At 41.1% G+C, this 14,409-nt stretch overlaps 1 pseudogene; it reads left to right on the top strand.

Moving 5' to 3' along the window:
* The first annotated feature begins 1,949 nt into the window (after positions 1-1,949).
* On the top strand, positions 1,950-3,662 carry LOC127625786 (zinc finger BED domain-containing protein 5-like; annotated as a pseudogene).
* Positions 3,663-14,409: the final 10,747 nt, after the last annotated feature.

Below are 14,409 nucleotides of genomic sequence, written 5' to 3'. Positions count from 1 at the left end.
CAGCCTGACTGATTCCTTACATTTATCACAAGTGAATCCCTCACTGCTGAAGGAGGAGGCTATTTTAAACAAGTGACATGCAATGCAGGTACAAATAACATGAGCGGATGCCATGACTTACCGCAAATTGTTTGTTGTTCCTGAGCGGTGAGGGTTTGAGATTGATGTGAATCCCTCCCAAAATTGTTTGTTGTTGGTGCTGGTTGTTCTTGATAAGCAGTGCTTTGAGATCGATGCAATAATCTGTGTATCGCAGAGGAGAACAAAACGGGTGCGCGTTGAAAAAATGCACGCAGTTTATTCGCGATAAAAATAGAACGCGGATGCAGGTGGAATATGCGCGCAGTTAAATCACGATAAGAGAATAATACGGGAAGACCCGATGCATGCTTAAAAATGGCAGATGTTTAATGATTAAAGGCTAAAAACAGATATATAAGCGATGCTAAAAAACTAGCAGGCAACAAACACAGACTCTAGCTAGGTGCCAGCAGCAACCGGTAAAATACACGCAGATGAAACAGGAGAAAAGCGTAAAAACCTGAAACGCGGTAAAATGACAAAGGATATAACTATGAACGATGACTATAACGTTGAACGTTTTAGAATAAGCAATGCTAAGCAGGCCACAAACAAACTCTCGTGCAGCGTGCGTGCGTGCTGTGCCGTCAGCAACACTAGCTTCAGGAGGCAAGACCAGACAAAAACATATATATTTAGAGCAGTGTTTCTCAACGGGGGCGGTACCGCCCCCTAGGGGGCGTTTGGACAGTGTTGGGGGGGAGGTGTGAACGAGGCAGCAGAGAGGGGGGCGCTCAGGCACAAATGGGGGGCGTTACTCAGAGGTACTCAACAGGCGGCCTGCGCAAAAATCTTTCAGCTCTTCTCCTTAGCCTATGTCTTCGTCTTGCTCGGATTACTGCTGCCACTTCACCAGGAGGATATGCCAGGAGAGCCGCTTCCTAAGTTACACATGCTTTTAAGAGGCGGAGAATTTTCAGCGCAAAATAGAGGCGCGCTTTCACCGGCTTTTTCTGTACAGAACGCGGAATACATAATTAGGCGCATAATTAGGCGCAGTTTACGCTTCCCCTCCCATCTATTTATGTGACACTCCCACGTTCCCCTTGTCCATCCCATGAATGCATATGCATGACACGAAAAGCGCATTTTGCCATTTTCAATTGCGACAGGCAATCTGCGCTTTCATCTCGGGGCGTCCCGTTCGTACATACCTCGCCATGGTTTTATGCGCACTTTGCGAAACAAATACGCCTGAAGTGGGCGCAAAAGCGTTAGTACATCTGGCCCTGAGAATTTTAATTGTAATGTGATGATCGGGTGCGGATATCTAATCGGAGAAAATCATTGGTGATGGTGAGTTTGTTTTTAACAGCTGATTCGGGTGACGTTAGAGCTGATCCGCGCATCTCTACTCTGCAATGTGTAATTGGCCGATGGGAATAATAAAGTCATAATAATATAAATATTGATTTTATATTAGATGTCTTTTTGCAGTTATTCACCTAGTATAATAATAGTAACTTAAGTTCTCTCCCTCGTGTCCCGCAAAATCAGGTCTGCTGACCTGCAACAGAGCAATAGCCAGGTGGTCACCCTACATTACTCACTGTTATTCATCACAACGTTTAAGCCTCTGACAACACATACAATGTTCATTTGAATGTAAAATAAAATTATGTCTGTGCAAATTAATGAATTCATATTTAAATGTTGCTAATAACCCACTCGGCTAGTTACCGGCAAATGATCTCCATAGCAACGCCTAAAAACAAATGCCGCAGCCGGCAGCTGTCAGAGTGGTAGAAAGAATGTGTCCAATCAAAATGTACACAAGTTTCGCGGTTTTTAATGTGTCCAATCAAAATGCACACAAGCACAATTACATAGGCTAAAACTATTTTGATATCAAAACACATTTAAACATAATGGTGGAAAACAAGAAGAAGTGCAGACAGTATAGTGTTGAGTACATTAGGTATGGCTTTATTCCCTCATCAACGAACATCCAGCTCCCGATGTGCCTGCTTTGCCAGCAGGTTTTCTCTAATGAGGCAATGAAACCGTCCCGTCTAAAGGAGCACCTAACTAAAATTCACCCCGATAACGCATCCAAGGATGCTGCGTATTTTCAGAACCTCAAGGAGCAACTTTCAAAACAGTCCATCTCCAAGATGTTCGCTAGGAAGGTAAACCAGACAGAGAGTGGGTTACTGGCCTCCTATAACATCTCTCTCTTGATAGCGAAGTCGGGGTTGCCATTTACAGTGGGGGAGAAGCTGGTTATCCCAGCGATTAAAGAGGCCATCTCCACCATCATGGAGAGAGACCCATCGCCAGTGATGCAGGCCATCCCGCTCAGCAATGACAGTGTGGCTCAGAGAATAAAGGAGATGGCGCTGGATACAGAGCAGCAGTTGTGTGCCACACTGCGTGAAAATCCATTCAGTATCCAGCTGGATGAAACCACGACAATAGATAATAATGTTCTGCTGATGGCGTATGTGTGTTATATGTCTGAGAGAGATGTGGCCGAGGACGTTTTGTTTGCCAAATATCTCTTCACTGACACACGAGGGGAGACGATCTTCAGGGCTCTGAGTGACTACCTGCTGGAGAACTCTATTCCGATCGCCAACATCCTCGCCTGTGCCACAGATGGAGCTCCCGCTATGGTTGGCAGGTACCGTGGCTTCGCAACTTTGTTAAAGGAGCGCGTGCCGCAGGTGTTAACAGTGCACTGCATGTTGCACCGTCACAATTTAGTGGCCAAAAATATAAGTCCTTCTCTCCACCAGTCTCTGAACATCGCTGTCAGGGCCATAAACAAAATTAAGGCCCATGCTCTGAACAACCGGATCTTCAGGCAGCTGTGCGAGGAGAACGATGAAGCGTTTCAGCGCTTGCTGCTCCACACCGAGGTACGCTAGCTATCCAAGGGCAACTGTCTGGCTAGGCTGTGTGAGTTGTTCACAAGTGTCCTGGAGTTTCTTGCCGGTGCCGACGCAGCTCTAAGGGACACGCTGTGGTCCTGTCGCGGTGACATCTTTTACCTGGCAGATTTCTTCGGGAAGATGAATGAAGTGTCACTCAAGCTCCAGGGAGATGCCGTGACACTGGTCCATTCAAAGGCCACCATCTGCAGTTTCCTCGCCAAGCTGGAGCTGTACAAAAAAAAATTTGAGCAGGCGCCAATTTAATAATTTCCCTCAGCTGGCCAAGGTAGCCTATTATTATTAGTAGTAGTATTATTATTAGGTATATTTTAATTTACAAAGGCAGCCTAAAAATAATCTCAGTAACGTTAACTGCCTTTCTGTACTTACATTCAGGTGGTTGATGAGCTGACTGACAACCACCTGCTGCGTTACACCAATCAATTGAGAGCAGTGAAGGCGGACATGGAGATAGGTTTCAGGGACCTCGACCAATTAGATGTCCCTGAGTGGGTGATGGAGCCATTTCAAGTGGATGTGTCCAGGAGTGAGGATGAAATTCAAGAAACTCTCATCGACCTCCAAAATGATGAGGAGGCCAAGTCAACCTTTCGGACCTGTGGCTGGCGTGTCGAAGTACCGCAGCCGTCTCAATTTGGTTACCTCAGGCGCACTCCGGCTCAAGCTGACATCATTGTGTCCTGATGTTAAAAAGTTGGCTGCCAGTCACCAAGCTCAGGGCTCACACTAATGACCGTAATTAATTAAAAAAAAGTGGCTGTTTTTGACGTCGTTTTTCTTCGGTTCAGTTCAGGTGGCCGAGCTGTTGTCGATCTTTGTTCGTCATTTGAAATCAAATGACCGTTTGTAGGCTATTCAAATTTGAAGCCTAGTATATATTGCCTAATTGAGTGCTTGCGAACGACCGCTGCTTTTTCATTGGCCATTTAGGTTAGTTACGTTATTGTTCACGTGATTGGTTCATCTTAAAAAAAATTTGTGTGAGCCTGAATTTGTTTGAATTTCTAAATACATTTGCAATACCTTTCAAACAATCCATGTGTTTTTGCATTTTTTCCAAACACAATATTACTCAACTTGAGGCTTTTACATGTAGTTTAAATACAATAAGAAACTTCTGTTTCAGTTTTTTTTTTTTTTTTTACCAAAAACTCAGGCTTCAGGTATCAGTGTTGCAATTGTTTGGCTGTAATAGTATTTCTGAAGTGTTTTTTTTTTTTTTTTTTTTTGCGTTAAGAGGATCATGAAGAGGTCAGGGGGGCGTTTGTTCAAAAAAGGTTGAGAACCACTGATTTAGAGGAAGATCTGCAATCAATAAAGCCAAAGTTCAAATTATGGTATAGTAATCTTAGCAAAAGGCTGTGCAGAAGAAATTAGTGAAAAATGTGTATGTAACAAAGTTCATGATGGGGTGCAGGGAGGAGGCGGGAGATGGCAAAATCCAACTCAAAAGGTAATTTTATTTTTATACTTTTCAGTATTTAACACAATGTTTGCTTTTCAGCAGAACTTATTTCTGGTTCACAAACATGCTGGAAGCTCAACTCTCCAGCTCTCAGATCTCCTGATCTCGCTCTCCATTTAGCTGGCGCTAAATCACGCCCCATCACCACAGGTTATATTGAAAATTTGTTTCCATCCGAGTACAGTAAGTAACACAACACTAACACATAGTCTGTAAGTACAGACTATTTCATGGATATAACTCTACAAAAAAGATAATTAATTCATGAATGCTATATTTATATAACACTTTTCTGACACTACACTCAAAGCACTTTACATACTGAACAGGGTACTCTCCTCACCCACCACCAGTGTGCAGCATCCACCTGCATCATGTGATGGCAGCCAAAGAGTCCCAGTAAACTCACCACACACCAGCAGTTGGTGGAGAGGAGAGGGTTCAGTTATATAGCATATTTAGGGATGGGGATAATTAGGAGGCCATGATTTATAAGGGCCAATGGGATACATTTGTCAAGGACACTGGGGTCACACCCATACTCTTTGCGAGATGTGCCCTGGGATTTTTAGTGACCACAGAGAAACATCTCGGTTAAACATCTCATCCGAAGGATGGTGCCTTTTTACAGTTTAGTGTCCCCATCACTATCACTATGGGGTGTTAGGACTCACACAGACCGCAGGGTGAGCATCCCCTATATACAATGGATATTTTGTTCCTTATTACTTACTGGTTTAAACTATAACTCTTCATTATATTTAAAATTATTCATGAGATATTTTCAGGGATTCCTGTGCCATGAACATAGTTCTTTCTCTGAAGCACTTATTGTATCATGCTGGTCAACTGTAAACAAAATGTTGTCTTCTGGAGTACTTATAATACCATATGCACCTTGTCTGCCATCTTGAAGCCAGATTACAAATCAACTTTCAGTATTCGAAAGATCTTGCCATTTTTGTGTGCAATATGCATCAGATTATCTTTGCACAATCTATGGGCATGGCGTTTGAGGCTGAGACTAGCGTAGCCAAATTCATCATTGGGCGTGATTTCCTACATTGTGATTTGGACTGTGAAAGAAGAAAAAAAAAAAAGCCCATCTGTAAAGGTATTCAATGGAAAGGAGGAGGCGAGAACCGGCTTTTCAATATAAATAATAGTTTAATGGTAAATTTAAAAGACAACATAAACACACACATGACGGACATGTCCGCTAACGATCTCTCTCTCCCGCACGGCCCTCTGCAGTCAGCCTTTAAACCTCACAGAGGCATAATTAGCCTGATACGGGACCGGGTGTGTAGGATCACGACCCGGCCCCGCCCTCCGCCATGCCACACCATCTCACTTTTATTGCAATGTTCTGATGGTACATATACAGTAAAATAACGGCTCTTGTCTATATCTTAACCTGAATAATATGGAGTGGATATTTTTTGCAATGTCAGCTGTCCATTGTCCACTTTTGCAAATCACCTCAGCTTCATGCATTCTTTAGGGTCCTCATTATCAAACACATTATATTGTCAACATTATGTGTTGCTTTAAGAGCTCTGGGGAAAAGTTCCCATTTTTGGTTGTGCTACAAGCTAATCATGGTATGGTGCAGACTAGCAGACATGGCACAGCCTTGAATGGCAGCAGGACATTACTGAGCGAACAGAGAGCAATGCTCGCTGTCTGAAGTAATACAGAGAGGTTTCATGTCACCCTTTCACCTCTCACCTACATGTCACCCAACAACCCAGGCTGTTTAATGGTAACATCAAGGGGCTATTGCCTCTGGCATTATCTGTGTCAGGGCTAAGATGCACAACCTCTTGTTCACTGAGACTGAAGCGGAGATGAGTGAAGACCGTCTCAGTAGGGGTGAGGATTCAAAACCCAAGATTCGATTAACCTGCTGCTAAAGACACTGTGTGTGTGTGTGTGTGTGTGTGTGTGGAACAGTAAAAGACTGCGCCCAGTTTTAAAAAAAAACCTTAAGTTAAGAAAGCCCTTATAGTGATAAGGCCCCAATATTCTTCAAGCAAAATCAATATCGGTTGTGATGCTATTTAGAACAAAATCTGGCCAAACTGAATGTGTTTTTAGTTTGTTGCAGTGGTTAGAAACAGCTTGCCAATGCAAACTTTCAGGAAAACTTAGTACCGAATGTGAAACACATTCTTACTGCCATTGTTCCACATCATCGATGAGTGTGACCCTGTATTCCACCTAATTTGATCAACATTTTTTTTATTTATTTATTGTTCATTTTGTCACTAGGTCAAGATCAGTCAACGTGAACACACTGGGTGCTGAGTTGCACAGCTGATGTAAGCTTACCTACATCTGTAAGGTCATTCACATAGAGACATTTTCCAAGAGCATGTCATGTTTTTTTTTTTTAGATTTGTTTTAGATCACAAAAGAAACCAAATCTACTTGAATAATCTTTTGAGTGCCAATTCATTCTGTTGTTTGATATGCTGCAGCATTTTGTAGCCATAAGCCATTTACACCATTTACTTTTCATCCCAGATCCTTTTTTCTGGAAAGTATTGCATTCTAATTAAAGCTGAAGTATGTAACTTTTACAGTGTTAAAATATTAGGTGTGTTCAACTTGAACTGCATCTTGATTTACCAATCGGCGAGATTTCCCAGTTGCTGTCGAGAGAGGAGTTGAAAAGAGAACCACCAGACACTTTGTGCTTCCCGTCTTCTGCTGAACACACACCATAGCGATAACAGATGCAGTGTTTTTAACTATTTTGTATATTTTTATGAATAAACATGATATTAATATGACAAACATAATATAACATGATATAATCACGATGTACTGCAATAAAAACGTGGATTTGTGAGAGTTTCCCCAAATTGGAAGTGTCAGAATAAACACCTTGTTAATGGCAGACTACTTATTTCTCCAGTAGACTGATATAACAGAAGTAGTTAGAGCAGTATTTGAAGCATGCCATTGCGAATGCATGTCACCGTTGTCACATTGTGTGTCTGGCCAATCATGAATAGGCCGTTTTGTCATTCAGAGCTCATGCAGCCGCTGCGCCGGGCAGCTGCTCTCGGATCGCTCTTGCGGTACTTTGATGGCATACATCACGGTGACATGGCAATGGCACCTTTTCAGTTATGAAATTTATAACTGAAATGCACTGCTATCAGTCTGCACAGTGCTGCATGAAGTCAAATACACCTATTATCTCCCAGCTTAATATGCAGAGACCCAACAATATTATTCAGCCAAAGGTGTTAGTTGGAGGTAGGGCTGTTTGTTTGTTTTCTCAACGGCAGATGAGGGGCATATTCAGGCTGTTTTGAAAACATTGTAGGATTATCCACGAACAAAGCCATCAAATGAACATAACATCACATTCCACAGAACAGAGAGATCCCCCACTGAGCCATTAGAGAGTCATAAATACGCCAATCCATGTTGCCTTAATTGCTGAAAGAAACCGTCTCTCCAATGCCTGCTTAATCTCAAACTAGGGTTTGTAATGACAGAGCTGACCAATAAACTTCCACACAGAGCTAAAGCAGATTTCCTTTGAAAGGTTTCCTTGTGAGATCCTCATCCCAGTCCCAGTATTTGTGATTTAACCCTATAAAATATACACCATACCTAGCTTTGCTAGATAATTCTGAAAATGACTCTATGACCTGTGATCACTTGTATAACTGTCAAATTAATGATTATAGCCAATGTACCTTTTAAAATATGTGTAGTGATTGGTAATCTTTTATAACTGACAAATCAATTACTATAATCTTTAATCTGGTATGATTCATCTCATTCTACTAAGAATGGTAACTATTCAACTGGATATTATACCCCAACTATCAGGTTTCTCATAACGTGTATTGTTTTATCATGTTTTTGTTTTGTTTTGTTTCTTACACATATAAAATTCATGATGCAGATTAATTGCAAGTGATAAAATCAGATTTGCGCATTCAGACATAACCAACCTATCTTCATGAGTTGCTTTGGGAATGATGAAGGCATGTCCACGTGACAATGCTTCAAAACAGATGCAGGAAAAATGGAGGTGCATCATATCGCTCGCCAAATAACTGCCCTGTCTAGTCACAGTGCAGAAATCCTCCATCGCACAAGAAAAACTCAGTGACAGAGTAGAGTGGTAAATAATGTGATGTCCCATGCTGCAGTTATGGCCGGCTTCGCTGTGCAGCGAGGGGTGCAGTGTTTTCTGCAAAGTACTGAGTGGTGGGAACATGTAGTCCTTGGGACATTTGACGATGACAGGTGGCATGCCAATTTTAGAATGCGCAAGGGTACATTTCCGTTATGAATACTTCCAGCATTTCCTTCACTGATTTGTGATGTCATTGTTTTGTGTCATGTTAAGAGTGACGCAAAAGACCATTTGAAATCTGATTTGTGCAGCCAGAGTGTCCAGACTGAGACGCACCTGAAAAAAACTCAGATTTCCAATTTTAGTTCAAAACTTTCCTACCCAAGGAAGAACGCTCTCTTCTTCTTCTGAACTTTCTCTTGCAATGCTCTTTTTTGAACAGTCGCTTGGTTTCTCCTCTTTGGCTGCTTCCAGATCCTCTGTGCCAAATTACAATTCAAGATCGTTTTGCCAAGGTGTAGCTTACCTATGACTTTTGTTTGATTGTTTTATCCTGTGTTGTTGTTGGACAAATTAAAAGTGAAAGATAATAACTTCCCTCACTTCCAGCATCTTCTTTACACATAACACATATGAATTTTGGACTTGGTGTTTAGAACAAAAACAACCATCTGTCTTATGAAAGCACTGTTTTACTCTCCCTCAAACACAAGCGTGTGGACAGAGAGAGTTAGAGAAGTTACATGTACCACATTAAGATGTATCAAATTTAAATTCATGTGCTAGTTTAAAATGGTTTTCTTTCTTTCATTTCTTGCTGTTTTTTATCAGTTAAAACCATGTAAAAAAATATGTGGTTAGGCGGAGGACAAGTCTCAGTTGCCTCCGCTTCGGAGACAGTCAATCCATGCATCTTATCACATGGCTCACTGTGCGTGACACAGCATGTGGAGGCTCATGCTACTCTCCACGATCCAAGCACAAGCTACCATGCACCCCATTGAGAGTGAGAACCACTATTTGTGACCACAAGAAGGTTACCCCATGTAACTGTACCCTCCCTAGCAACCGGGACAATTTGGTTGCTTAGGAGACCTGGCTTGAGTCACTCAGCACACCCTGGATTTGAACTCATGACTCCAGGGGACAGTCAGTGTCAATACTCGTTGAGCAATCCAGGCCCCTTTAATGCTGTTAGTCATACAACTTTTTAAAAGGGTAGCTTCAACTCAAAATTGCTCAGGGACAAAATAGGTAAGTATGTTATACACAATACAATTATTGATGTTGTTGTTTGAATTAATCATATACTGTTCACTCTGAAAAATAAAATGAAGATACCCATACCAAGTTCTTACGAGTATACCCCCCAGTATTGGCTCGATGTGAGTACTACCAAGTAGTATTGGTGCATCTCTAATTTTAATGTCACATTGGTTAATGTGAAGCATAAAGTGTTTTGACAGAACAGCTTGTGTCTCATATTTGAATGCCACATGACAGGCTTCGAGTTTTCTCAAAAGGTACACAGTTGATTAACTGTTTTGCCCTTCATTTAAGCGCTAATCGAAGAACGAAGAATAACTTACCAAACAATCAGTTGATGCAAATATGTTTTAAGTGACCATAAAAAGAAACAAAAATACCATCTTTAAAAAATATATTCTTATACAAAATTGTTGAGAAGTAAAAACTGGAACAGTATAATTTCAGATCTTATTGCTTTGCAAATAAAATTGACTAAGGGATACTGGGACTAGTTTTCACAATTTTTACTCCAGTGAACATTTCTCAGTGTTTAACCTAACATTAAACAGCCTTTTATAGACTTCTTAAAGAAAAAACAAACATCTGTAGCAGGCCTAAAACGATTCAGGAAACAGCAAAAATGTCAAACCATTTTTCTGACCAACAAAAATTGTAATTCATATATTAGCCTCCAATAAAACATTTGTATAATATGTCTTTTAACTCAAACCTTAGATACTGACTATAACCTCATAGCCTTTGTGACAACTTCACAATGTGAAAACTAGTCCCAGTCTCCCCCTACATGTAAGGGCTCTTTTGTCCTCAATTCTATGGTCTCTTCAAACTCACATGCAGATAACAACTGACAAAAAAAAGAGTACATGGGTAAAATCCATTATCTAGATTTCAAGGAAAGAGTGCAATTCATCATTCCTACCATTATGGAGTTGTCCAGGGGTGATGTTCAGTTACCACTGTGCTCTGCTAGAAATGAGCCGCACCGAAAATCACAGATGTCATTAGCTATCAGTGCTCTGTGTGGGAGGTTAATGTTGCTTAATGGGTGTGTGTGAATATCTTGAGGATGCCCCAGTATAAAAACTTTTTCATCAATAGGAATATTCAGAAAACACCAGCAGTATGCCCCTGGAATCACCTGAAAAGTTGTGCCATGCCACACTTGAGACTCTTACTGTTTCCTCTTTCTCTTTTTCCACATCTTTTCATTTAGTTTTTCCACTTCATATCAGCTTCCTTTAGAGCCAAACCTTGTCAGGAGTTCCTCTGGACATGAGTGATGATCAGAGTTTTTTCTGTATGTGGCTGATTCATTTTGAATGGGAAAACATCATTATCAGGTCTCAGGGCAACGTCTAATGCTCACCATTTACAAATCACCATGATAAAACTCATGTGGCTTCAGACTACTGCCCCCTTCATCAAAGCTGACTGGATCTCCAGTTGGAAATCATTATTTTATAAACGCAAATTTCTTAGGGCTTTTTCTTGCTGGTCACCAAGATTTGTTGTCTTTTGAATGCTGTTCTCCAGCACTGAATTATGGTGTGCTGATGTCCCCACCGAGCATTCTAATTGGCTTAAGCAGAAATAATTTCTTAGTCAACCAGCTTCACTGTACAGAACATGGTGGTTGACCAGTATTTGTTAATGTATTTTTTAATAATTAATTAATTGATTTATTTATTTAATTGTTTGCAGGATAAAAGCATGTTAGCCTGCTAGACCAGCACCCAATCATCTTAAACCAAGCTGAACCAACATGGGAGTTCATACTGGTTTAGGACGGTCTTTTCATGGCAATCCACTGAAGACGACTGTACTGTGGTTTATGTGGGCTCACAACTGGTGTGAAAGTAATCTGGACTAATTTTCATAAGTAGACTTAGACTAAATGCAGTAATTTGCAAGATGCATGTGCCGAAACATGTTAATTTTTTGGTAGTTAAACCAAAGGGACAAAAAAAAGTGAAGCTAGTGTCATATCCAACTTAAAGTTACAGTGGTAAAGAGCTGCCATTATACAAAAATACTGTGGTTTAGAATCAATTAATACAGTGTGAATAAGACCTGCAGGGGGAGGGGGTTAAAGATCTGTATTGTGACAGTTTATTTTTATATTTTACTGATTTTCCCATCAACAGTCTCTACTTGAACAGACTAAGATTGTGGGGTTTGTACAAAAATAGACGTTTTGTGAAATAACAGCATCTCAATGGCTCTTAAAAATGTTACAAAAAGAATATAACTTTGCCTCTGCATAGCATATTTCAGGGAAACCTTTTTTTATATTATATCGAGCAGTCCAATATCTTGGCTCCTACCTTTATGGGTCTATAATATTCCCTAGTTTATTGCATTCCTTATTTTCTTCATTTGTTTGATGAGTCAGATTTATTTCTGAATTATAAGCAACTAAGGAGTCATTATTGTGATCTATAGTAAACCCATGGCAATTAATTATTCAAGCTGAAACGTTGGTGCCACAACCCAAACAACATAAGCAAGTTTGATTATATGAATATTCAACTCTGGCTGATCATGAACCGTGTCTATAATAAATAAAATATTGCTCTAAATAGTTTTTCCATTATTTATTTATTGGAAGCAGGATGAGTTTGCTGTGTCAGTCATAAATCAAACATCACTCCTGTTGCACTACTGCTGGTTGTAATCTGTGTGTTTTCTATGTATGACTTTCACACCAGAGCATTCTCGAATACTCATTTGTTCTTGACAAAAGGCCTTAAAGGAATAGTTTACCCCAAAAAGTTTCAATTATTTTATTATTTGCTTTCTGTCATGTTGCTTAGAACTTTGCTTTATTTTTATAGTGGAATACAAAAGCAAAAGCTTTGAAGAATCAGTAATTTTGGTCTATTCCTCACAGAAAGCTGTCATATGGATTCATAAAACATGAATATATTGGCATGAGTCGTTTGGACAAAATTTTGGGTGCTTTCATGGGCTAACATACATTTAATATCCGGATAGCCTGGTCAAAAAAAAAAAAAAGTACATTATTTAAAAAAAAAATAATAATTGTTTTGATATGGGGGTTGCTTCAGTTGGTCATGTCTAGGCCCAGCAACATTATGCAGCAATAAAATAAAGACCAGCTGAGTACCTGAATGTACTGAATGACCAGGTTATCCCATCAATGTATTTTTCTTTCCCTGATGGCACGTTCATATTCCAGGACGACAATGCCAAGGTTCATCAGGCTCAAATTGCGAAAGAGTGGTTAAAAGAGCATGAGTAATAATTTTCACATATGAATTGGCCACCAAAGAGTCCAGACCTTAACCCCATTGAAAGTCTTTGGGATCTGCTGGAGAAGACTTAATGGAGTGGTTAGACTCTCTTGTCATCAATACTGCCTTTTGCTTTGATTACCGTGTGCATTCGTTGTGGCATTGTTTTGGATAACCTTATGCAATGTCACAACATTTATTTCAGTCCAGAGTTGCATTAATTTTTGGCCGAGATCTTGTTTTGACAACGGGAGAGTCTAACCTCTCTGTAAAGTCTTCTGAGGTAATTTCTAAAATAATTTATTACTCCAATAATATAATTGCTTTGCCTAAAAACAAACACCAGAAATAAAATGAACATGCTTCTACTGTTAAGGATAGATTATTATTGTCCCTCATATAAATAATATTTGGAGAATATTGGTGAATAATATTCACATTATTTCTAAAGACAATTATTACCTTTATTAGAGAACTACTTAGCATAAAATAAACGTCATGGTTACCTGAGGGAGGGAACGAGACGTTGTGTCGAATGGAGTGACACAAGGGGTTTTCCTTGGGAGCCTCGCGTACCTCTGAACTTGAAAAAAGGCCAATGAGAAATTGGCAGACAGAATTTGCATGTCCCGCCCCTGGACATACGGGTATAAAGGGAAGCGGGGATGTGTCTGTCAGTCAGGTTTTTGCACCGAGGAGCCGAGAATAAGGTACGGCTGTTTACAATGGTAGGTCTAGTGTCGTGGCAGAAGGGACACAACATCTCGTTCATGTTGAGGTGGAGCTGCCTGTTGCTTGGACGCAAGGGGACATCCTCGGCTGGCAGACGGGGCAAGGACTGTGCTGGGGCGGCGCCGCGGCATGATGTGGAGGAATCCAAAGAGGCAAAGCTGGGAGACGGGGGCATTCCTGGACCATGAGGGTGGCCATCGCCTGCACCTTCATGGCTCTGAGAGCAAGGTCAATGGCAGAGCGCAGTTCCTGCGGCACGTTGGGATCAGGACTACCCAAGTGCAAATCATTAAGTGCCTGGGCTTGGTGGACTTGCAGGAGAGCCATGGCATTCAGGGTGGAGGCAGCCTGTCCAGTGGCTCTGTAGGGCTTTCCAAGTCATTGACGACGTCATCCTACAGGCCTTGGAGGGGAGTATCCCGCCAGGTGGTGGTGTTCTAGAGGCGCAGGTGGAACGCAACCGCCTATCAACCTGGGGGACCTGGGTAGCAAAATGTTTCCTGCGGGGGATTCAACGCTGGCGCTGAGGACTGGGCTAGGGCTGTGGTGGAGCCGCCTGGGCTTTTGCCACCGCAGGGGGATGCCCTCGGTGAGCAGACGGGG

This window comes from Xyrauchen texanus, chromosome 32 (genome assembly GCF_025860055.1).
Source record: "Xyrauchen texanus isolate HMW12.3.18 chromosome 32, RBS_HiC_50CHRs, whole genome shotgun sequence".
NCBI lineage: Eukaryota > Metazoa > Chordata > Actinopteri > Cypriniformes > Catostomidae > Xyrauchen > Xyrauchen texanus.
The sequence above is the reverse complement of the archived record's forward strand: the minus strand, read 5'-3'. Positions and strand labels throughout refer to the sequence as shown.